This window comes from Lissotriton vulgaris, chromosome 2_1 (assembly GCF_964263255.1).
Source record: "Lissotriton vulgaris chromosome 2_1, aLisVul1.2, whole genome shotgun sequence".
NCBI lineage: Eukaryota > Metazoa > Chordata > Amphibia > Caudata > Salamandridae > Lissotriton > Lissotriton vulgaris.
The window spans coordinates 1,515,121,007-1,515,143,906 of record NC_141687.1 but is presented as its reverse complement, the minus strand read 5'-3'; positions in this window follow the sequence as shown (position 1 = coordinate 1,515,143,906).

Genomic DNA, 22,900 nt, shown 5'->3' with positions numbered 1-22,900 from the left:
GATGCATCACCTCCCCATGTCTGACCGGCGATTCTATTACTGAAAGGGACTGGGCCAAAATTCACAGGGAGTTAAACAAGTGAGCGCAAACACAAGGTTCTAACGTATCCAATTCAACTACGTGCACCAGACTTATTTGACCCCAAGCTGCTACACAAGATTTACCCGGAGTGCTCAGAGTAGTGCTCTCGCTGTAGAGAGGCAGATGCTATGTTTATTCACATGGTCTAGGCTTGCGCAGGGCTTCAGGGATATTGGACGGAGGTCCTGATGCATTGAGGGGAGTGACAGGGTGGGAGAGAGCATAAGAGATCCGGGTGGTGCTGCTTGGTTTGCTACCCTGACCCAAGTATAAAAATCTCAGCAGGAAGTTTGTCCTCCTAGGACTGGTGCTCGTGAAGCGACGGATTGCCATCTCGTGGCTAAGACGCCGCCTACCCAAACCGGCGCAATGGGTACAAGACGTAAAGGAATGGGCCACAGCCAAGGTGATTCAAATGCAGCAGACCAGGCGAGACGAAGAGTTAGAGGATGAGGTACAGGCTTGGAGGGCAATGGTGGGAGAGTTGACAATCGTTGAGGTTGAAAACAAAGCACATAAGGAGGTTGGGGGGAGTGCACAATCAGGTGATGGGCCAGATGGCGGCCAGGAGCCAGTGGTGACCGGCCTTTAAAAACATACCGGGTATTGAATGGGTACGGACAGGAAGGTAAATGACGAGGACATACACAATGCTGGGGATGTTGAGGGTGGGGGGCTTGGAAGGAGGTTTAGTAAACACTGGTGTGTTTCCAAAGTTTGAAGGCATGGTCCAATGTAGACACCCTTGGGGTTGGAATCCGATGAGGTAGCACGCATGACGATAGGCATGATATCTGTGTAGGTTCCATTGTTGTACATATCTGGAGTGTAATCATATCATTGCTTCTATGTCTATAATAATCTACTATTCCTCTGTAAATGGCTACAAAATGCTACATGCTAACTCTGTAAGGTTTGCTACAAATATCATTAAAGATATATAAAAATAAATCACCTCTCCATGCATTAAGAAACCGATGCATCACCTCCTTTCCGGTAAGGAGCGACGTATCACCTCCCCTGCGCAGCAGTAAGGAACCAATGCATCACCTCCCCCGTAACAAGGAATCGACGCAGCCCCTTCCCTGAGTGTAAGGAACCGACGCATCACATTCCCTGCGACCCTTTTTTGTTTGTGTGTGTGATGCATCCAAGGTACTTTGGGTGAAAAGTGTTGCATGCATCTGCAATTTGCTTTAAACTGAACTATTTCTACCATTTAAGAATCATATTTTGAGTACTGTATTGTGGATTTTTATCGTTTTCATCTTGTTTGGTTTAGATAAAGATTACTTATTTTTTTAAACTGGTGTGGTGCCAATTTGTTGTGTTTTCACTGTATTACTGTAGGTTTTCACAAATGCTTTACACACTGCCTCTGAGATAAGCCTGTCATTTCGTGCCAAGCTCCCAAGGGGGTGAGGAGGGGTTATTTTAGAAGTGCCTCTGCTTTACCCTGATTAGGAAGAAGGGTCCTTACTTGGACAAAGGTACCTACCTCTGCCAACTAGAGACCCCATTTCTACCAAATTGTTCTACTCTTCTGTGCTCCCACAAGTCTCCTGATAAAAATTTTACCTCACTTGTTTGGGAAGGCCTAGAACATGCGATATGAAACGGCCCAAGACGCAACATGGACCCATCATATTTTTATAGTGAATACTGAACCTTTTTCGCAATGTGACTAGCTGTGGATTTTGAACCCTCACTCAGCTGGCACCTAGGGAAACTTAGCAAACCTGTACATTTATGAAAACTAGACTCACAGGGGAATCCAAGATGTGGAGACTTGTGTGGCTCTCACCAGGTTCTGTTACCCAGAATCCCTTGCAAATCTAAAACGTTGTAAAAAAGACAGTTTCCTCACTTTCCTGTGATGGAAAGTTCTGGAATATGTGGGAAGCGACAAACTTCCATGTGCCCAGCATTCCCTCAAGTCTCCTGAAACAAATGGTACCTCACTTGTGTGGGTAGGCCTAGTGCCCACAACAGGACACGGTCCAAAATGTACTGTTGAGACTTCAAAATTTTCTATCACAAAAAGACATGATTTTGCGAGGAAGATGTTTGCGTTTTTGGTCCCGAGCTTGGCAGGCATCTAGGGAAACAAACCAAACCCAGATATTTCTGAAATCTACAGACCCAGGGGAGTCCAGGTAGGTGTCACTTGTGTGGATCTCCTAACATTTTCCTACCCAGAATACCCTGCAAATCTCAAATGTAGCTAAAGAAAAATCTAATATTCTTCACTTTTCTGTGTGGGAAAGTTGTGGGATCACCGGGCCACCATAACTTTCCTACCACCCAGCATTTTCCTAGGTCTCCCAATAAAAATTGTACCTCACTTGTGTGGGTAGGCCTAGTGCCAGAAACAGGAAATGGCCCAAAACGTACTGTGCAGACTTCAAAATGATCAATCACACAACGAACCTAGTTTGTCATCCCATTTTAATTGCATAAGCAGAGGTATCACACCTGGATATGTTACTCATGCACACCAAGGAACAAAACTGAGAGTTTTGCAGTGCATCAAAACAACTTGCACTTCGGTACAATAATCCTACACCATGAATGCATCGTATTTGCAATACAGCCCATTATGGCATAAGGATCCGTGTGCGTCAGAAAAATAAGACATATCCGTATGCGCCACGTCATGAGGAAATCTTGCGCTTCTACTGCAACAGTGATGCAGGGTTGACTTATGGGACGGAAAAAAGGTATTCAAATCGGCCCTATGTCACTCTTGGGTGCAGAACGCATTAGAAAAGTACAAAAACTGATGCATCAGGGGAAAAACAATGGCACACTTTACAGAAGACAGGGATGGAGCAGAGAGCAGGCAGCAGAAGCAAGGACAACAGCGCCAGCAGCGATGTCAAGGCAGATTCCCAGAGGAAGAGGAAGTCCAACTTCAGTGAGGAGGAGAATTGCACCTTAATAGCAGAGGTGACACAGCACCATCACCAGCTCCTAGTCACCCCCAAATTACCACTAGGGAGGAAAAAGGCCATTTGACAGTCCAACGTGGAGAAGATCAATAGTGTGAGGCAGCAAAGAGGACTGTCACTGACTGCAAGAAACGCCGGACAAAGGAGAAACTGGCCAACAACCTGAAGGCAGCAATGCAGACCGGAGGAGAAAGCGCAGCGCCCCAGGAGGAGCTGAATGCCATGGAGGAGCGGATGGCAGCTCCTCCATGGTATACATCCCAGACAAGTTGGTGGCTGTAGTACCAGAATAGGACAGAACACGAGGAACAAGCACAGCCGTGGGGTAAATATTAACCAGGGTCAATGTGGACAAAAAGTTGTGTTCTGCAGCGCACCCAGGTATTTCCCAGTGCTCCTCTAGGCTGTGTGCAGTGCAAAGGGCAGGAATGTGGACTATGTTTGGTTAAAAGGCTCAGAAATGTCACTCACACTGCCCAGTTACACGCTGCACAGTTCTGTCCAGCTCTTTCATGTTTCAGCATTTCATGTGTGAAGTGCAGCACCAGTCATGATCCACTTTTGTATAGCAATATGTCTAATTAATTGCAAAAATGAGGGGCATATATACTACAATTTGACACAAGGTAGCGCTGCACGTCAATTTAATGCACTGCCCTGTGCCAAAAGAAAAGGGCAGAAATGCTCCATATCTATGAGATATGGCGCATATCTGTCCTCTTACACTGTGCTGGAACACAAATGACTGCCTAGCGCCAATGGAGGCACCCTTCCACCATGGTGCAAGGGTGCCTGTGTTGAAATTAGGTTGTATTTGTGCAGGACGTGGCACCTTCCATCACAAAAACAGCTGTTACTCCAGACCTGGGGAGGCATACGCTTTTGACGTATTCCCAGGTGTACATATCCTTATGAATCTAGAAATGCATCAAAACCCATGGGTCTTGATTGGGAAAACCAACTGCAACACCCATGATACGCCCCCCTGACGCAGAGTAGGCAATGCAGCAATTTGTGCTGCCTTGCCTTACTCCATATCTATGAGGCCATGAAAAGCCACTCAAAGTGGCTTTGCGGGGCCTCATAGATATGAGTGTGCACTGTGCGCCGCTGGTGCATCAAAAAAAGTGAAGCAGCGGCAGGTTTGTAAATAAGCCATTTTAACCATAAACAACCTGATGGTGACAATGCAGGCCACCTTTCACCATGAGGCCACTGTGTGTTACCGGGGCCCATGCACACAAATCTGCACTGTAAAGGAAACAAATGGTATGGGCTTGGCAGAGGAGAAACAGCTCGCTTTAGAGGGAGGGGGGACGGTCAGGTGTAGGATATGTGCAGATTCAACACATAGGAGCATGCCAAGAGCCACATGTACATTATCTGGCATGATAATACATAGTCAGCTGGCTTGATGTGCGGGGTGAGACTACACAGGTGTCAGTTGCCATGGTAAGAGCCACCAGAAGTCACACCATGTACTAAATCTGACTGGATTAGTGTTAATGCAAGCGATGGAGACCAGAGGACCATGTGCGTTAAAACCAAAGACGATGTCGGGCCCTGGTAGGCCCCTGGTTGGGCATTACATTTCAAGTGCTGGTTGGGTAGCTTGAACTGCCACTGTGTCTGAATGGGTAAACATTGCATAGCAAGGTCAGAATGGATATATGTTTGGCAAGGTAGCCTAACTAATATGCATGCACTGCTGTGACTGACAGTGTCACACTTGTATTGCAGCTGAGAAGGGAAGACACAAAGGGCCTATTGGGATCCAACATCCTACACATGATGGGATCCTGGGTGAAGATATAGAATGTTCCAGGGGGATGCTGAAGGGAAATTATTTCCCCATGCCACCTAAGTCTCAGCTGGAGGATGTGAAATAGGTATCTGTCAATGGACATGAAAAACTAGTTTTCCTCCTGATTTCCAACAGAGAGAGAGGACGAAGTCCAGTCCGTGTTTTGCAGTACGACTACGAGTCCGAGCAAGTCTGAGTGGGGGCAGCGGCAGTAGCGGTACCCGGTGGGGCGTGAGCCCGGGAGCCGCAAGGAACCACGGGGTCAACGAGAGGGGGCTACGAGAGCCAGTGAGTCAGTGGGCCGCCGGTGAGTGCCGCAAGTGCCGCGAGCCACCGTCCTGCCGAGACGTAGCAGGGTTGGCTACTGCAGGAGCAGGGCGGGAGTGGCGTAGAAATGTCGCCAGCTCTACCTGCTTCGCTGCTTCCCTGCTTGCTTGCCTGCCTATAGTGGGGGTGGCCTTCTTGCTGTACCGCTATTCTTCAGTTACGAGGCAAATAACTGTTCCTGGTAGAAAATCAAAGTGCTCAGATGAAACATCCAAGTTTGCAAATATAATTGTGCCTGACTACCTGCCTCCCTGCTCGCAGGAAAATCCTCTCTGCCCCCCTGCCTGCGGGAAATGCCGGGTGGCGGGTAGCGGTAGTGGCGGGAGTTCCGGGAAATCCAGGCCCAGTCCCCAGGACTCGAAGGAGGACTGAGGAGGACCACAGGGAGGACAGCGAGGAACGCGGGAGTTACCACAGGTGCTACCATAAGGCTATAAGGCCACATAAGGCTACCAAAAGGCAGCTGCAGCACAGGAGTGTAGGAGTGCGGGAATAGCTTGGAGAGCAACAGGAGGAAACAAAGTTCAACTCCCAATCCCACAATCATTGTCCCTGCCAGGGGAGCAGGGGCAGTAGTGGTAGCAAAGTTTGTGGAGATAACAAGTCTGAGGAGAGCCGCGGTGGCAAGCGGTGGCAAACGACCAGGCAAGGCAAGGCTATTCTGGGGTAGTGGTGGAGGCAGAAGCGGCAGAGCCAGTGGGGCCAGTGGTGATTAGCTTTTAGAGTTCAACCCAAGCAGCCACCTGCAGCCACTCCGGGCCTGTGGCCCCCCCATTTTTCATCACCGGGCTATTGCATTTTCTCTCCGCTTCGGGCCCCATCGAGGCTCAGAGGCTAGGAGACCACTTGGGGCCAAAGCTCCACTTCAAACTTCAGTGTAAAAGTATAAGTGAAACAGAAGAAGGGCACAGGAGCATAGAAGCAAGGAAAGAAATGAGATTAGGGAAAATTTGTCAAGCTGCGACAGGCAAAAATTCAAAAAAAGTCAAATCTAAAAAATCCTTTAAAGAAGGCTCACCTACAAGCCAAAAAGGAAAGGCTTCAAGAACAAGAGAGAAGTTAGTCTCAGCGCCAACTCCTGATACAACAACGCTGAGCCTGATAAGGAAAAGCGGGATTAACAAATTCTTCTTTTTAAAGGACCCATATTTCTATTTCTATGCGGAATTTGTTAAGCGCGCGGACACCCAGGGGTTTCATGGCGCTAGAGAAACAGAGAAGAGGGTTCGGAGGATGTAGAGTTCTAGCAGTACGCTTGTTAAAATAGCCAGGTCTTTAATGCACGTCTGAACTCAATCAGCTTGGAGCAGCTCCTGATGGACAAGGGCAGAGAGTTCCAAGTCTTTGGGGCGAGGTGTGCGAAGCTGGATCCGCCGAGTCTTTTCTTTTTAAAGGTCGGCGCCTTGAGAAGGGATAGGTGGGCGGACCGAAGCTCACGGGTCGGGATATGTTTGATAATAAGTTGGTTGATGAATCTAGGGCTTTTTCCGTGAAGAGCCTTGAAAATTATGCAGCCTGTCTTAAAGATGATCCGATGAGTGATGGGGAGCCAGTGGAGGGAGGCTAACAGAGGTTTGGCTGACTGCCTGCGGTTGCTCCTGAAGATTAATCTGGCCGCTTGATTTTGCACAATCTGCAGGCGTTTAGAGATGGTGAGGGGGAGGCCGAGGTAGGTTGAGTTAGAGAAGTCTAATCGCGAGAGGACTAGCGCGAGTACTGCCTGGATGAGGGCGGAATGAGACAACAGATGAGCGATTTTTTTAATTTTTCTCAGTTGAAAGAAGCAGGAGGAGATCACTGTTCCGATCTGGGTTTTCAGAGAGAGATCGGCGCTAAGAGTGACCCCAAGGCTTTTCGCTGTCTGGGATGGTGAGGGGGGAGTGCCCATGGAAGGTGGCCAGAAGTGGGGTCCCCAGCTGAGTGCGCTGTCACAGGGGAGTACTAACTCAGTCTTTCCTGGGTTTAGCTTAAGGTGGTTCCGATCCATCCAGCTCTGGATATGCAGCATGGTCTTTTGGAATTCCTCGACGGAATCCGGGGAGTTGAGGGGGAATATCAGCTGCAAATCGTCAGCGTAGTTAAAAATGATTACTTTTCTGTTTTTCAAGGAGTGCAGGAGGGGTTTAAGATAAAGATTAAAAAGTAGGGGGGACAGTGAGGAGCCCTGTGGGACACCGCAAGTGGTTGGTAGAGTGGGGGCTGTGAAGTTCTCCAGCTTTACTGCCTGATATCTGTCCGTCAGAAAGGATTTAACCCAAGAGAGGGCCGTGCCACTGAGGCCGGCTTGTTCGACACGGTGTAATAGAATGGTGTGGTCCACCGTGTCGAACGCGGCCGATAGGTCGAGTAGTACGAGGGCCTGGTGGATTCCGTTATCGGCATTGGTCCTTAGGGTGCTCTGCACGGCGAGGATCACCGCCTCAGTGGAATGTGCCTGGCGGAATCCAGCTTGGTTGGGTTCGAAATAGTCAGATATCTCGATGAAGTTGGATAAATGGCTGGTTACATAGGCTTCCAGTAGTTTTGCGCAGTAGGGGAGGAGGGAGATGGGGCGATAGTTAGCGAGGTTGGAGGGGTCGGCACCTGGTTTTTTTATGAGAGGGACCAGGGTGGCGTTTTTAAAGGAGTCGGGTACCGTACCTTGTGATAGGGAGGTGTTCAGGATGGGGAGTATACTCTGAGGGAGTTTGGTGTAGACCTCTTTCAGGATGTGCGGAGGGCAGGAATCGTTGGGTGAGCCCGATTTTACTCGGTTCATAAGTTCCAATAGTTTGGGTGGGTCAATGGGGGGGAAGTCTTGTAGGGTGTTGGGATTTCTGCGGATGTCTGACTCGTCTTCAGGGTGGTTGGTTTGGATGCTGTTTTTTATGTTGTCAATCTTCTCCTTGAAGAAGTTGTTGAGTTGGTTACTCAGCGTTTGAGATGCGGGTTGGGAGGGGGCAGTTCTGGTGTCATTGCAGAGGTCGTTGACGACTCTGAAGATTTCCCGTGATTTGTTTTTGGCGTTGGAAATTTTTTCTGAAAAGAAGGTAGATTTCGCCACTAAGATTGAGTCCTTGTATTTTTTGCGAGCTGTCTTATACAGTGCTCTGTCAGAGGCTAGGTAGCTATGTCTCCACTTCCGTTCGAGTTGGCGGAGTTCTAGTTTCTGTTCTTTTAATTCAGCAGAGAACCATTTGTGGGCGTCCATGCGGCGGGCGCGAGAGAACTTGGTCAGGGGGGCATGTTCATTACATGCGGAGAGGAGCCACTCGGAATGCGTTTTGTCCATCAGATTGATATCTGGTAGCTGGGTGGGGATGGAGTTGGACAGAGAGGAGAGAAAATCTTGGAGGTTTAAAGCTCTCCATTTCCTGACTGAGCCTCCAGGGGGTGCATGGTTTTTTTGATAACCCTGAGTGGTGATAGAGAATTGCAGTAAGTGGTGGTCGGACCATATGCATGGTGAGGCCGTGGGACAGGAGGTGGAGATGTTGTGAGACCAAATATGGTCTAGGGTATGTCCCTTTTCATGGGTGGGGGTCGCGACATGTTGGTGAAAGTTTAAGTTGGAGAGGAGTTCAAACAGTTCTGTGGCGTGAGGTCCAGCATCAGCGTTATTATACCAGTAGTTGAAATCTCCTAAGACCATAACTTTGTCGTGGTTGACGACTAGGCCTGCTATTTGTTCAGACAAGGAGGCAGGGAAGGAAGGCATGGATGTGGGAGGACGGTATAGCAATACTAGCACCATAGTGCCTGTCTCGGTGTCAGATTTGATAACTAGGTTATCCGAGTCTGGTAGGTCTAGAGGGGATAAGGGGGAAAAAGTGTGGTCTTTATGAATAATAGCGGCCACGCCTCCCCCAGTTTTACCTGGTTTTCTGTTTGCAGACAAGATGTAATAGTCTGATGGTAGGGCCGAGAGTATATCTGGCAGGGAGTCTGTGGTGAGCCATGTCTCAGTGACAAAGAGTATGTCGGGGCTCTCCGTTTTCAAAAGCAGGAATATGTCAAGTTGGTGTTTGACCAGGGATCTGGTGTTGAGGTAGAGGCAGCGAAGAGTCCTGAAATTGGGTATAGGGGGAATAAGATTTTTTGAATTTAGGGGGAGAGTGTGAGTCGGGTCTTGTGAGTAATGAGGAGCGAGGATGCTACTTGCCTTTAGGCGAGCGTGCGTGGACGGGTCGAGTGGTTGAGGAGCGGGATCTTGCAGAGAGTGTAACTCTGAAGAGGAGTATCTGATGATTTCACCATTCTGCCTGGTCCCTGGGCCCGTCCAGGCGCGGACGGGCGCAGACGGGCTTGAGGTTCCGTGACAATTGTAAGTGGTGTTTTCGACTCGCACGAATATGGTCGAGTCTGGTATCTATGAACCGCAAATGAACAGTTTAGTGGGTGTACGCACTTTCGCTGCGCTAATCTAAACCGTTCGTTTGTTACGTGGGTATTTCTATCTGTACCCACGGGTTCCATCTTAGATACGGCATCCATTTTGTCTCTTGCCCTCAAGTAGCCAGCGAACGGACGCTGTCCGCTTCGCGACCCTGGGACTCCCAAGATATTTGCGGAAGACACATGTTCTTCGTAAGTGTCTCTACGATGAGGGGGGGTGATACTGTAAGGCAGATGGCCCCGCTCGAGGCTCATCTCGCCGTGCCGGTTTATTGTCTTAGCCGTGCATCTCATTAGGCACGTCCCTTTGATGCCTGTATCTCGTGTTTCTCGATACCTCCCCTTTTTACACCCTTTCTGATCTCCCCACTGTCTCCATCTTCCTCTACACCTGTCCTTGTTCCTATTTTGATCTGTTTTATTGCCGATTGGAATGCACTAATGTTGGGAAGATGGGTTTTTACAGTTGGGAACCGCCAAATGTTTCCGCACTTATGTTCCGAGCCTTGTGTGTATTAAAGTGACCAAAGCGACCCCTCTGGGGGATAATTGTGGGAACCGGGTCATAAACCTTTGTGTTCAATGTAACTCTATGGGAAAATCATGTATAAAAGGAGCGATCCGCAGAACCAATTTGAAGCAGTCACTCTGAACTACACTGGTTGTACTTCCGTGGTTTCTGTGTTTCCCTGCAGCAAATAAACCTTGAATCTTTGACGTCGAAGGAAGTGTCCCGTGTCTCTGTGATTCGTACGCCGGAGCAGGTTACCCACGAAGGTTTCAGGTGTTGTGCCCTGGCACCGCTGGGTTTTAAATAACCCAGTCCTTCAGTTGGCGCCCAATGTGGGGCTGCATCAGTGGTACCGGTCCAAGCCCGACGATCGTGAGGAACTTCGTGTGAAATCTCCGAGGGAAGGTGCACTCCGCTTCATCGATCCTGTTGTCGAAATAAGTGGCCCGAAGACTTTTCCCGCGAAGATTCCCGCCTCCGGACGGCTGCGACGGACTGCTGCCCTGACTGTAGACCTGTTTTGGCGCCTGGCGTAGACCTTGGTAGAGCGAGACGATTGACGGGCCTTCCTGGTGACGCCATCGATCTTTGAGTTAAGTATTTGTGGGTCGCTCCCAGAGTTCTTGGTTGTGGTTGCTTAGTGGTTGCATGGTTCCATTGCATTTGTAGTTCTTGGTCCTTTGTTGTATTGTTTGACGACTGCAGCCGCCTAAAACCGAGGGTTTTTGCTCTTTGCTGGGACTTGGTAAATCCCGTAACCCTTGAAGTTTGTGAAACTTGGCTAGTGTGCAAGATGCCTAGTCGCAGTACTTTGTTTAGTTGTTTCAGACCTTGTGGTATGGATTCCCGACTGGAGGACTCGTGTCCGATACCTCCGGTTGGAACTCTGACTTATGAATTGTATAGTAAACATGGGCTAGGCCCGATTACTTTTAATGATTATTGGATCCGTTATACGAAAAAGGACGGTGTCCTTAGTTGGCCACCCCATGGTAGTTTTGAGACTCCAATCTTAGATAATCTAGAGGCTAAATTATTTGCGAAAAAGTCAAGGCCGGCCATGTTCGATGCCTTTCGGTTGTGGCGTAAAGAAGCCAAACAGAAAGAAATTAGACAGACTAAACGAAATCAGCGAGATAATGTTGCTACCATTGTAAAGAAAGCAGAGCAGTTTCAGCGTGATAAGGAGGTTAAGGAAAAGGAAGTGTTTGATAGGCTACAGCGTATGTCCATAGATAAATGCTATCCTGCTTTGCCTACGGAGTCGGATAAGAAGGAAGAACCAGTTGAGGATCCTTTAATGTCTTATCTTATGAAGTCGCCACCTCCGTATGTGCAGGGTACCACAGTTCCTGTGCTTCCCCCTGTACCTGTTCCTGCACCTATTCTTCCTTTGCCTGTTCCTCAACCTGCACCCGTTCTTCCGACTGTTCCTGCTCCTTTGCCCATCGCTATCCCTACTGCTCCTCCGCTTCCACATACTCCTGCTCCCGCTACTGCACCTGCTCTGTTAACTCCTGTTGTTGCTTCTGTTTCTACTCCTTCACTTGTTAGTCCTGTGTCCTATACTTCCCCCTCTACTCGTAGTCGTAATTCTCCTCTTGCGGCTAGTTTCTTTCATTCGCTCGGACCTGTTCTTGGGTCCGCTGGTTCGGATGGTCCTCAGAGACGTAGTCAACTTCCTGGTAACAGAGAACGCGCATCGCTATATAATATGGCGATGGGTTGGATGATGCATCCTCTCCGAAATCCGCCACGTGTTGTACTCGACACATTTTGTCAATTCAATATACCAACCCAGAGATTTGTGTTCGAAGAAATGTGTAAGGTCCTTCGCGATCAGATATCGGCCGACGCACCTGACGAGGTGCTGACCGCTTTGTCTGATCCACAGCTTCAGTTCTCAACTGGACTGATAGTGGATACCAACGTTCGACGTGCTGTTGAGCGGTTGCTATCTTTTGCGTCCCACTCCTATACCCCAAGCCTTGTTTGTTGAGGATGTTGAAAGACTGCCAGATGAATCTGGTCAATTTCCTATGCGCGAAGTTCCACCGGTATGGATGCCAGCTGATCCTAATGCTCACCCTCCGACATTGGCGTATTTCCAGAGAGTGTGGATACATCTCCCATGGAAACGCTCGGAAGTGTTACAGGTGAAGCAATCTCTGCCTGACCCTCGTAAAAATCCTGCAGGGTACTACAAGGAATTATCGCAGCTCGTAGACGCTACGATAATGAATCTTGCCGATATTGATATGTTGTTTGGCAATGTTGTACCGCAACCGGTATGGGCTAAGATTCGTCAGGAAAACCATCCCAATGAATTAGGTGGTGATTGGGCGGCCATTATAGCGGCTGATGGGTTACAAACTGGTGGTGCTAAACCCGACCAGTTGATCGCTGCTCTCCCTCAAAGAATAATAACGTTAATGAAAACTCTTATGCCAGCTATGAGGGTAAATTGGGACAAATTATCAGCTTGTAAACAGAAGAAGGACGAGAGCGTCTCCGACTTCTTTACGAGGTTTGAGGAGGCATTCATCGATCATAGTGGTCAGGATATGAGTACTGAGGGTGGTCAAAGGTTGTTCGTGGATAAATTTGTTTCAAACTTATTGCCCGATTTGAGCAATAAATTAAAGAATTCAGAGAGTGCGTGGGCCGTTTCTACTTCAGCTCAGATATTGGCCACAGCACAATATTATGAGAATAGAGAGAAAGAAGAGAACGACTGCGCTGATAAAAAGACGAAAGAGCTTAAAACTAAAGTGTTGCTTCAGCAAGCGTTTCCTCCACGTTCGAATCAGAGTGCGCCCCAACAGAATAGATCGCAGTCGCAATCGAACCGATCACAACCTCGTAATGACTCCTCTTTCCAAAGATCCTCGTTAGGGTACAATCAATGTGCCTATTGTAGACAGGAGGGTCATATCAAATTCAATTGTCCCGTTCTGAACGATCGTAATAGTGGTAATTCATCTAGAGGAGGTCGTGGTGGTTCACAGCAGGCACCACGTGGTAGGGGTCGCGGTGTTCAAAATGATCGTTCAGATAACTCATCGAACCCTAATAACTGTTTTGATCAACGTGGATCATCGCAAGGGCGATCTGCGCAGTACAATGTAGACGATTATTACGTTGATCAGGGAACTGACGACAGTAATTACTAGGACAGCCTAAGACAAGGAGAGGGAGTGGTATCAGTTCCGGTTGATCAGAGAGGGCCTTACGTCGCAGTTGCTACATCGGGCGTCGTTAAGCCTTTTCTGTTGGACACTGGTGCAGCGAAAAGTTCCATTAAGCATTCGACACTCCCTGGCGCACCTTTGTCTGGCTTAACAAATGTTTCTGTTGGATTCTCTGGCGCCCCCGTTAGCAATCCAGTTTCGCGCCCTTTGCCCCTTAAAATTGGGCCTTGTGAGCTAGAAGCTCCGTTGATTTTGACTACTGGTTGTGGTGAGAATCTTTTGGGTCTGGATTTGCTTAAACGTTTGTATGCAACTTTGTATTGTTCTCCTGCGGGTGTAAAGCTTACGTTAGGAGAGAGGGTTGTCTCTCCTATGTATTTATCTCTCGATAAGCTTCCACCGGAATTGAGTTCTCTTCCTGCGTCTTTGTGGGCAACAGGTCCCAATGATGTGGGCCTGCTTGACATCTCCCCTTATGTTGTTCAGTTGAAATCTAATGTGCGATTGCCACGTATTCCCCAGTATCGGATCTCTCTTGATGGTGAACGTGCACTGTTAGCGATCATCTATGATTTGATCGAGAAAGATGTAATTGAGGAAACGCGGGGAAACGTGTGCAACAGTCCTGTACTGCCCATTCTTAAACGTACTGATCCTTCGAAGCCACCTGTTTATCGTTTTGTTATCGATTTACGGGAAGTAAATAAAATTGTGATTCCTCAGTTCCCCGTTGTGCCTGACATCACGGCGCTACTGACTCTGATCCCAGCTTCAGCATCGTGGTTTTCGGTGATTGACTTGAAGAATGCGTTCTTCAGCATCCCGATTGCAGAGGAGAGCAGGGACCTTTTCGGTTTCTCTCTCGGTGGACGCAGCTTCCGGTTCAAACGCGCTCCTCAGGGCTACTGTGAAAGTCCATCGATTTACAGTCAAGCCTTGAAGGGACAACTGGATGCGTTTACGTTGCCGGCTGGTGCGGCCTTAATCCAATACGTCGATGACCTATTGGTGGCTGCAGATACTCAGGACGTTTGCAAAATTGCTACGGTGTCGTTGCTGCAACATCTCTGCGAGTTAAATCACAAGGTGTCACCTTCTAAACTCCAATATTGTTGTCAAGAAGTAACCTATCTAGGTCACTTATTGTCAAAGGAGGGAAGGCGGTTGACCCCGGAGAGAATTGCAGCAATTGCACGAATGGCTGTGCCAAAAACCCAAAGAGATGTGCGTGCCTTTCTAGGTATCACGTCGTACTGCAGGCAATGGATTCCTAATTTTTCATTGCTAGCGAAACCATTAGTGGCTCTTACGTGCAAGGATGTTTCAACTCCTTTACCATGGACGGAAGAATGTCAGAAAAGTTTTTCTGAACTGCGTGCTTCATTGTGTTCGGCTCCTGTGTTAGGTACTCCTGACTACAGTAAGCCATTCACGTTATATGTTCACGAGAGGGAAGGTTGTGCTTTAAGTGTTTTAACGCAACCTTTTGGTGGTAAGCAACGTCCATGTGCATATTTTTCCTCGACCTTGGACCCGGTAGCTAGAGCATTGCCGAGTTGCTTGAGAGCAACAGCGGCAGCTGCGGTGTCCATCCGACAATCAGCAGGATTGGTCATGGATAATATGCTTACGGTGATGGTTCCGCACGCAGTTGACACTCTTCTGAATCGTACGAAAACCCAGCACTTGACGAGTGCGAGATTGTCTGGGTACGAATTGACGTTGCTGGCAAGTCATATCCAAATAAAACGTTGCAATGTTCTGAATCCGGCGACTTTGTTACCAATTAGCTCAGAGTCAGATGAAATAACAGAACATGATTGTTATTTGAGGACAGAGGAGGAAACAAAAGGTCGAGTGGACCTTAAAAACACCCCATTGGAAGACCCAGATGGAACGTTGTATGTGGATGGTTCGTGTTTTAAGTTGCCGAATGGCGATGTGACTACTGCTTATGCTGTTGTAACGTTGAATATTGTTGTTGAGACTGCAAGATTGAATCAGAATTCTGCCCAAGCTGCAGAGCTGATCGCTCTCACCAGAGCGTGTGTGCTAGCGAAAGGGAAACGTGTGAATGTGTTTACCGACAGCCAATATGCGTTTGGCGTCGCCCATAGTTTTGGACGGTTGTGGAGAGAGAGAGGTTTTCTAACATCGCATGGTACAAAGATTCAGCATGGCCAGCTTGTGAATGATCTTTTGGATGCACTTACGTTGCCTAAGCAGGTAGCGATTGTTAAATGCAGTGCGCATCGTAAGGTGACGGATGATGTTGGTCGTGGTAATGCGTTTGCGGATGAGATTGCTAAGGAGACTGCCCGGAACCTTAGCACTCGAATGTATGTGACGAGTTCGGTTAGGTGGCCTATAGAGTCGAGTATGTGCGAAGACACTATTGAGAGTGTGAAAGAAATTCAGAAAGAGGCCACCGAGACTGAAAAGACGAAGTGGAAAGAAAGTACGGGAAAGTTGGATGCAAGTGGTTGTTGGATTGATTTATCGGATCAGAAAAGATGGATGTTGCCTGATGCGTATGTACTGGCCGTTGTGACAATGGCACATGGGTTAGCACATATTAGCGCGAAAGGTATTTGTAAACTGCTGTCCCCTGTGTGGAAGAATGATGGAATTACGAAATGTGCTGAACGTTTGGTCAAGAACTGTATGGTGTGTATGTTGTACAATCCTGGCAAGGGAACCCCAACTCCTCCTGGCAGTTTTGCTCCCCCTTCATGTCCCTTTGAGGTGATTCAATTGGACTTCATCCATATGGAGCGATGCAATAACCTGAAATACGTTTTAGTTGTGGTTTGTGCATTCTCCCGATGGATCGAGGCCTATCCTCTCAAAGACAATACTGCTTTGTCTACTGCGAAAATCCTACTGAAGGAATACTTTCCTCGGTACGGAATGCCTAGAATCGTGTGGTCAGATAACGGAAGTGAGTTTGTGGGAAGGGTGATGAAGAGTGTGTGTAAGGGCCTTGGGATTAATCAGAAATTCCATAGTGCCAATCAACCCCAGTCAGCTGGTTTGGTTGAAGCGTATAACGGCACCCTTAAACTGAAACTAGCAAAGATTCAGGCTACGACTGGTCTTTCGTGGCCTGACGCTTTACCCTTAGCATTACTGTCAACTAGGGCGACTGTACACTCCCGAGTAGGGCTTAGCCCCTATGAAATAGTGTTCGGTCGTCCTGCGAATGTTTGGGGGGTTCCTAGGCCAGGTATGTTCTGTGATCTTGAATATCCAATGTTAATTGATTATCTTCATGACTTGACTGCTAAACTGAGATTAATTCACCAACAGGTTCACGACGCACTGCCGACGCAGACGGAGGGTCCAGGCCACCAGCTCCAGCCCGGAGATTGGGTGGTGACGCTCAACTTTTCGCGCAAGAACAATTTGGATCCGAGGTTCACTGGACCCTACCAGGTTCTCCTTGCCACGAGGACTGCTGTTCGTCTTGAGGGACGGAAAAACTGGGTGCACGCCACCCACACCAAAAAAGTCCCTATCCCTTTGCCGGCAGACCCGTGGGTGAGGAGAGGCATTACATCAACTGAAACCGAAGGATTGCCGGCGTTTGCACCTTTTAGCGACGCACAACCTGTCGGGGAATCCTCAGTGCAGCAGAAAGACATTGTTGAACATTTGTCAGCAAAAGACTCAAGACCAGAACATTCAACTGATCAACAGGACGCTGTCTCTTCAACGGATCCTTTGTTTGACGAACAGACACGTCCTGGGAAAACCCGATATTTTTTGCGATCCAGCACCAGAGACTAATAAAAGATCCTGTTCTGTCCTTTGACAATTGTATTATCCCGCTTTCCGTGATCAGTTTGAACATTCGTATTATTGTGATTATTTTTGTATATATTCATTGAGTTTCGTTCCTTACACCTTTTTGCTTCCACAGCTGAGAAACATTGTTTTCGCATATATATATATATATATATTTGTGAAATAAAGGCCGTAGGGCCGCGCGCGTACTTCCTTCTGCTTAGTAGGTCTTGACGCTAGGTTAAAGACCGTCGGTTCCTGGGAACTCCTAGGGATTGACTACTGCTACACAGAACGAAGTGCGTCAAGAAACGTTGCGGACGGTCGTAGGGAATGGCATTTTCGAAGTTGATGGATTTGGAAGAAGCTCAAGCTCAAAGATTCAAGCTGCAGCAACTTAGTCGTACCAAATGTTTTATGTTTCAAATATTCGTATTGTTTTTGATTGTTTCTGCATTAATGGCGGGTGGGGTGTATTACACAATGTCTTACTTCTTACCTTCTGCTACACCTACTCCTACCCCTGACCCTAAACTTACCTCCACTGTTTCTCCTCATTCTTTTCATATCTTACCTGAACACGAGCAGGCTAGACGTGCAGAATTCCGCAATAATTCCTTTATTCAGCTCCTCCATCAGCATCAGTTAGTGGTTAACACTACTAATTGTTGGGTGTGTGGGTTGATGCCACATACTACGGGTAAGGGAATCCCATATCTGGTGTTGCTGTATAGTTCCCAAGGGTCTGCTCGAGCATTTCAAACAATGTTTCGAAGCGCACTAGGTTTCCACCCCATTCGAGAACCACGTTCCCCCTACTCTGGTCCTACCTCGTATCAAAAACCTTTGTCTATAGCAATAGAGGATTTAGATAGTGATATCTATGATCCCTCGCTTATTCCTGAAGAAGAGGTACAAGCCTACAGGGTCCTGAGTAGAGGCGAGTATACTGTGTTCACTAGTGAAAAACAGCTCAAAAGCTCACCTCCGATATGGGTCGTACCCCACATTGGTAATTTTTGTCTCATAGGTCGTGGTCGAAGATTGAAAGCCCGACTTGGAGCGAGTGCTTGCACTGAAAATTACATTCTGCCGATGGTTTCGTCCCCTGTGTTTCTGGCTGCCAAGGGTACATACTTTATCTGCCATGATCGTGCGTATGCATGGTTGCCCTCTGACTTCATGGGCTCATGTTTTATCGCAAATTTGTTGCCTCCGACGTTTACTGTAGATGCAGATTATCACAAGACTAGAGTTGTGAGAGGCGTAATTAGCGAAGAGGACACTGCCGGTCAAGAGGCAGGAGACTTTTTCAAGGGTTTCCTCCCGTTTTGGGGACCTATGGTTAATAGTAGGAACCTGAGACAGTTGACTCGAGTGGTGGAATCGACAGCTAACATTACTGCCAGTGCCCTTGGTAATATCACCACAGAACTTCAGGCGGATCGACTTATGACGTTACAAAACCGTATGGTTTTAGACGTGATCTTAGCAGATCGTGGTGGGGTATGTAAGGTGATCCATTCGAGTTGCTGTATTTTCATTCCTGATAATGCTCCGACCGTTTATCAAGCCATCTCGAAGTTGCATAAGATCTCCGAATCCATACACGTGGATGTAGGGGATTGGACGTTACTTGGGTGGTTTTGGGGCTTGATGTCGACTTGGGGTTGGAAGATTCTGATGATCATCGGAGTCGTTGTGGCGTTCCTGTTCACGTGTTGCCTTTGTGTGCAGTGCGGTCCTGCCTTATGTGGCCTCTGTGCTACAACGTGTATGAGACAGCCGCCTGTTACCAAGGGGACTCGGTTGGACAGAGCTATGCTACAGCAACATCTGGATGGTCTGATGAATATCGAGTATGATTCCGACTAGTGCTTGCCTACATGAGGGCAAAAGGAGCGTCTGAGGTTCCGTGACAATTGTAAGTGGTGTTTTCGACTCGCACGAATATGGTCGAGTCTGGTATCTATGAACCGCAAATGAACAGTTTAGTGGGTGTACGCAGTTTCGCTGCACTAACCTAAACCGTTCGTTTGTTACGTGGGTATTTCTATCTGTACCCACGGGTTCCATCTTAGATACGGCATCCATTTTGTCTCTTGCCCTCAAGTAGCCAGCGAACGGACGCTGTCCGCTTCGCGACCCTGGGACTCCCAAGATATTTGCGGAAGACACATGTTCTTCGTAAGTGTCTCTACGATGAGGGGGGGTGATACTGTAAGGCAGATGGCCCCGCTCGAGGCTCATCTCGCCGTGCCGGTTTATTGTCTTAGCCGTGCATCTCATTAGGCACGTCCCTTTGATGCCTGTATCTCGTGTTTCTCGATACCTCCCCTTTTTACACCCTTTCTGATCTCCCCACTGTCTCCGTCTTCCTCTACACCTGTCCTTGTTCCTATTTTGATCTGTTTTATTGCCGATTGGAATGCACTAATGTTGGGAAGATGGGTTTTTACAGTTGGGAACCGCCAAATGTTTCCGCACTTATGTTCCGAGCCTTGTGTGTATTAAAGTGACCAAAGCGACCCCTCTGGGGGATAATTGTGGGAACCGGGTCATAAACCTTTGTGTTCAATGTAACTCTATGGGAAAATCATGTACAAAAGGAGCGATCCGCAGAACCAATTTGAAGCAGTCACTCTGAACTACACTGGTTGTACTTCCGTGGTTTCTGTGTTTCCCTGCAGCAAATAAACCTTGAATCTTTGACGTCGAAGGAAGTGTCCCGTGTCTCTGTGATTCGTACGCCGGAGCAGGTTACCCACGAAGGTTTCAGGTGTTGTGCCCTGGCACCGCTGGGTTTTAAATAACCCAGTCCTTCAGGCTTGCCCTAGGCGCGCCTTCGGCGCGCAAACGGCGCTCCCGCTGCGCTCGTCCGCTGCTCTTCCTGCCCTGGCACATAATAAAGGAGAAGGAAGGGGCGTGGCCTCAAGGGGGCGTGGCTAGTGAGCACGCCTGCGATGGCGGCCGCTGGAAATGAAGCAAACAATTACCGCGACAGCGCTCAATCGGCTGCGTGGCAAGAAGGTAGGATGCAAGTTTCAATCAGCTGTTTAGCAGGTTATTAATCAACACAGTAAAAACAAAGTATTACAATTTTAAAATTAGCGCGTACCGCCAGAGCCCGGCTTCCGCCTCAGGTCTGGGATCTGATTCTGTGGGTCAGTTTCAGAGCGGCGCTTTATATATGGCAGGGGGCGTGGCCTCAAGGGGGCGTGGCTAGCGAGCACGCCTGCGATGGCGGCCGCTGGAAATGAAGCAAACAATTACCGCGACAGCGCTCAATCGGCTGCGTGGCAAGAAGGTAGGATGCAAGTTTCAATCAGCTGTTTAGCAGGTTATTAATCAACACAGTAAAAACAAAGTATTACAATTTTAAAATTAGCGCGTACCGCCAGAGCCCGGCTTCCGCCTCAGGTCTGGGATCTGATTCTGTGGGTCAGTTTCAGAGCGGCGCTTTATATGCACCTACAGTTGAGGCCACCAAACTGCCAAGCCCTATTTTCCCAGATAGAACAAATGCTCCCTCTGTACAGGTTCTGGCAAATATCAACGACGCTCCAATAGGGAAGCAAACCCCACAGAAATCAATGATAGATCAACCAGCGAGCAAGCTGGTAACAGTGACTGCACAGGTGCACCAGATTAAATCCACAACAAATGCAAGGGAAACAACTAGAAGCCCAGTAAACAAGGGAAGCCTAGAGGAATCCATGGAGGCAAAACTAAAACTAAACAAACCAAGCAGAAGAGAAACAATTAGAGGCATAGCAACTGAGGGAAACATAAACGTAAAGGAACATATGGAGGAACCTACAGAGGAAATATTAAAGTTCAGTAAATCACCAGAGCAGGTAGCCCTAGGGGAGGAACCCTGGTCAAACTCATTCTCCCTAAGCAATGACCCCAACTTTTTAGAAATGATGGAAACAATAACACAGAAAAAAGAACCCCAAGGGAATGCCTTGCTATCAGAAACTCGTTTGGAAGCTCAACAGAGCAGACAGGGAATGGTGGCATCAACCCCACGAAGCCCGCCCGCCAGCAATGATCAACAACGGATTGTATCAGACGATAGCAGAAGTTTTTTAACAAAAGTAAACCAATTGAATTTGTCAGCACCAATAACAATTTCATCCGTCAGTATGATAGATCACGAGTCAGGGGCTTCGGGGAAGTGCTGTGAACAATAGCCAAGCACACAATGGAGTCAGTCCTTGCTAGGTTGCTAGGCACACTGGACCAAGCAATAAGGGTACTGAATTATTAATCCGATAAAATGGAAGTACAAATAGATCTCATAAATGTAATTGTTGGCCACATCTCAGGCATAAACTCCAAGATGGACTAAATTATGTCCCTACTAACACACAGGGGAAACCCGGAGCAACAAACAAATAAAGATAAACAACTGCCTAATTGCGGCTTCGGGAGTATAATTGAGAAATTGGTAAGTCTCTCTGATATTTTAAAGGACATTCTAAGGGCCGCAAAACTAACCTGTAACAACAAGCAGAACATGGAAACGCTACATATGATGGATATTAAGGTAACTTCAAAATGTAACAAATCAATAACAAAGTCAAGTAGCAAGGCTAATGGCAAACTAGAGCAAGTGGAATTTGATGAGCAACCGGACACTACAGATAACCAAATGGAAGTAACATAGAATTCCTTTAAGACCTCGCCTCCTTTAAAACCGACAAAAAGGCAAAGAAAACATGCAAGGAAGGCTAGGCTTAAGTGTAAAAAGTAACAAAGCATAGATTCAGAAAAAACTTTTCAATATTCGCAATCAAAACATCTCGAGGGGGCAAAAACAAATCACTAACTGACGTAGTTCAATTGAAACACACTCCAGAACCCACGACAACGGGGGAAAGCTCACGCCTCGCTGTTTACACCGTCTCCACCCTTCAAAAAAATAAGACAAATCAATGTCTCCTTACAGATGTAGGACGCCCGCCAGCAAAAGAAATCGAACAAAAGTATAGACAGGAAACATGGGTACCTGAAAGACCTCAATCAAGTAAAGGCCCAGGGCAAGCAGCAACATCTCAAATTGTAAATAAAAACGCTTCTTGGAGTAACATACGTCCAACCACAGATATAGGAGACAAATCCTCACATCGGAATGAGGAAAGTCAAATACGAAACAAACAAGGAAGACTGGAAGATTCAAAAAGCAAGAGGTGCCTGGAGAAAATAAAAATCAAACCTCAACTCCAGCATAATTCGATAAAGGTCACAATAATTGGAAAGGACCGAAGATGCATGCTTCCTCACATGGAATCAGAACCTGAATCAACAGGGATAAGGATAACAAAAAACCCGGGAAAAATAGAAAAGAAAAAGGAGAAGGTGAATGAAGAACAATTGGAACAAGAAGCCTATGTAGTGTGTGATTCATTAATAATTAACAACCCCGCAGCTGCTAAAGATGAGATCTCCCGATGGCTTTCAAAACCAGTCAGATGCATTTGAATTAAAATTGACATTCGTGCCTGAATATCCTACCAAGGGAAGGCAAGATATTCTGAACCGAGGGAACTTGTTAAAGTTGTTTAAAGAAATCCCAGAACTAAATGGAATAGCCTCCCAAGAATTAATAGCTGTCGAATTTCAACAAAAAAGAGCAAATCCAGGCATTGAAGAATCCGTGACAACTTGGTCCTCAAAGGAATTAGTGGACAAGATATACTCAACAAGATCAAGATTTGGAGCCTGGGGAATCACGTTGATGATACACAAACGTCCAAGGTACCCCTACCTACCTCCCCCTAAATAGTCCAACAAACTCAAAAAAGGAAGACAGATTCGGAAAAAGCCTGAATACATGCGTATGAGGTGCTCGATCCACCACGCCTGTTA